Below are 3,522 nucleotides of genomic sequence, written 5' to 3' on the forward strand. Positions count from 1 at the left end.
ACATCCTTCTTACATGTTTGGCGTCCCACTAATTTTCTGAGCCTTTCTTCCCTTACTTGTCACCCCAGTGTATTTGCTTGGCATTTACTCCATTGTTTGCTTGTCATCTCCTTTGCTTGCTTAGCGCTCTGCTTAAAGTTCCCCCCTTAAAAAACTCCTGGGACACCGCCACTGGAAGCCTCCTCGGTAACAACACACTTTCTCCGTTATATAAGCCGTACCCAGACTCAGTGCCATATTTACATTTTATGTCCTAGTGGGGCCCCTCCTTGACGTCAAGGGCCCAGTCCTACCCCTCTAGACCGTCCTGGTAGGCCCCCTGATCACATATTCCCCCCGAGCCCTCCGCCGACGCCTGCTACAGGAGGATGCATTTGGAGAAAACAATTAAAATTCCCCAGATCGTCAGCGACACATCAGGTGCTAGATAAACAACGTCCAATTAAGGTCGGCGTCCCCACCCGTGCGTCCAGTCTTCAGTCAAAGCCTCAATAGATCGTACTTATTACTAATCTTATTGAAATTATTTACAGATATTTAAACAATTAAAATTAAATCTCAATTACATAACTGATTTCATCATGAGCGAAGAAAAATTCCCCACTTCTTCTCAGCGACGATAATCAGTATCCGAAGCCGGGAGTCGCGGGTCGGGACGCGGTACATTCGGCCGAGGAAGCATTTGTATGCAGTCCTGACAGAAGCCATTTGTTTTTACGGTTTTGCCAGATATCCTCCAAAAGTGCTTCTGTTCCACCTGACAACCTGAGGCCTTATATATTTCACCAGGCTTGTGGAGGACGAGTAGGAGTGTCGGGAGCCCACCGTCTCTCTACAATATTCGGGTCTGACTGGACTTGTCTGCCTTGACGGGGACTGGAAGACTGGATGTGGAGGAAAGGCGACCGTTGTAATGTTTAATGTCCTTTGTTTTCCTTTGTGTTTGTGTTTTTGTGTGTATGGAGGGGTGGGGTGGGGTGGGGAGGGAGATTAAAGGGGAGGGAGAACCCTTCTATTTAGGGGAGATGAAAGTTTTGGAGGTTCTTTTTAAATGACATCAGAAGGTAATGGAGTCTTAAGGTAAAATAAACAGGGGGGGGGGCGTGACTAATCTTCAGGGAATCCCATTTTTTTCATATGTAATCAAGCTTTTTCTTTTACTGTGATCACGTATGAAATTGTCAATATATAAATGAACTTCATCACCTATTCTCTTTAATTCCACCTCCAGGGCACAATATGTTCACCTAAAGAGAGTGATAACAAGGGGCTACAGGGTCTCGTGTCTGTGTGTGGTAGTCTGTGGTAGATTAGTGGTGCAAGGCAAACCGGTCGACAGGTGTTCCTTATGCAGCTGCCTCCCATGGCCTCCAGCACGTTGGGGTAGTATGGAAAGATGAATTATTGGTGAAATAAATATGAAGGGAAATAAAATAATTGAATGAAGAAATAGAAAATAAAGAAAAGAAAGATAAAGGTAAGTTGAGAGGGAAGAAAAGGAGAATTGAAATCAAGAAAAGAAATTTATGAACGAGTCAAAAATGAGAAAAATGGAAATGAAAAAAAAAATATTAGGGAAAACAGAAAAAATAAATAAAAATGGAACTCAAAAACAAAATATCAGAAAAATAAAATATTTATAATCCTCTATATTTTCTTATACAGTATATGATTGAATTTGTATATCATTTTCTGTCTCTCTGTTCACTCCAACCTGTATTTAACACCACAATACCTACGGCTGTCCACCAGTATATCTGTCTTAAACTCAAACTCATCTTCCTCTATGTCTGTCAACTAAACACCACTGTCAGTCATTTTTTTCTGTTTTAATGGCAAAGAAAACATCGTGTGCTCAAGAAAACTAAAAAAAAAAAAATGTAATCTATCTCTCTTTTATCCCTCATTTATCAACATTCTCACTTCCATCTTTATCAATGGTGCTAATTCCCATTTTTTATCTATCTTTTGCCTTAAGGACTCGTACTATCTCTTATCTAGAGTTAAGACAGATTTTCAGAGTGAGTGACGGAGGCCCAGGCTGGTGGTTATGTACTGTATACTTGAAGATGCACGATACCATAAAATTCTTGCTAAGTGATAAAAACATTTGGATCACCTGAAGAATAACCCCCCTAGTTTTCATCACCTGATAACCACCCTAATGCTAACCAAACCTAACCTGACTTACAATAACCTAACCTAACCCACCCAGGTAGTTAAATGTACAGGTAATTAATCTTCAGGTGAAATAAGTTAAGTAGGCTAATCTTCAAGTGGTGAATCATATATCTAAATAATATTAATAATAATAATAATAATAATAGCAACAGCATTATTCCTTCACAAACTTTAATAATAAAAATATTCATCCAGAACTTCCATCTATGAAAGTTTCCCACAACGACAAGATGACGAAAGATAACGTACTGAAACAAATCTCCTTCAGGCCGTTTATGATAGCCAGCCATTCTACCGCGGCTGTTAGACATAATTCAGCGGTCAAGACTAACGACAAACAAATTTTACCACAGTGGTTCAATTAGGTGGGGGGAGAGGGCAGGGGTTCAATTAGGTAGGGGTTTTGGGGCAAGGGTTCAATTAGGTGTGGGGGGGGGGTGACCTAGACCTGTTTATAAGGTGGAAGGTGTCCAGGATTGGTGAGAGTTAGACCCAGTTGTACAGGTGTAAGTAGACAGGGGGTGACAGTACGAGTTTGTCTGTCTGTTTGTTTGTCTGTCTGTCCTTCTCTCTGTTTGTTTTAAAATAACACAGTTTCAATACATACATACATACATACATACTGTACATACATACATACATACATACATATCTATCTAGTGTGATGATTCTAATTCACTTCTTCCTCTTGTGAGTTTTCGATATGATACAATTTTTATTATTATTATTATTATTATTATTATTATTATTATTATTATTATTATTATTATTATTATTATTATTATTATTATTATTATTATTATTATTATTATTATTATTATTATGACTCAACAGTATATCTTAGTGTAGCAGGTTCTTGACTCAGCTAATTAATTAATGATTCTCTTTCGATTTGTTGTGTAATATGACTGATAAACTGAGACTGTTGATGTCCTCTCTCTCTCTCTCTCTCTCTCTCTCTCTCTCTCTCTCTCTCTCTCTTTCTCTCTCAGCTATTACATGTTCATATACAGTTAGCTCGTGGGCGCCCGACAAGACTGGTCAGTTTAAGCTTCACTGTTGTGGGGTTTTTTTTACTCCTTTCTCCTAAACAGAAGATTCCAGCTGCATAAATCTCATCAAACAAGTTGGAATAAATCCAGAAATTCAGTGACAATGCTTAACGAGCGAATAAATCCGGCCTTGGTGTTCTAAACCTGTCACAACAAATAAAACCAAACCCCGATAAAACCCACGCTCCTGGATCCGAATCTCTCAGTACCTTACGTATATGAACCGAGACGGCTTCGAATCAGTCCGACTCTCGTAAATATGATTTCTGTCATCGGGAGAAAGTAGAGG

This window comes from Homarus americanus, unplaced genomic scaffold, assembly GCF_018991925.1.
Source record: "Homarus americanus isolate GMGI-L3 unplaced genomic scaffold, GMGI_Hamer_2.0 scaffold17856, whole genome shotgun sequence".
In the NCBI taxonomy this organism is placed as follows: Eukaryota; Metazoa; Arthropoda; class Malacostraca; order Decapoda; family Nephropidae; genus Homarus; species Homarus americanus.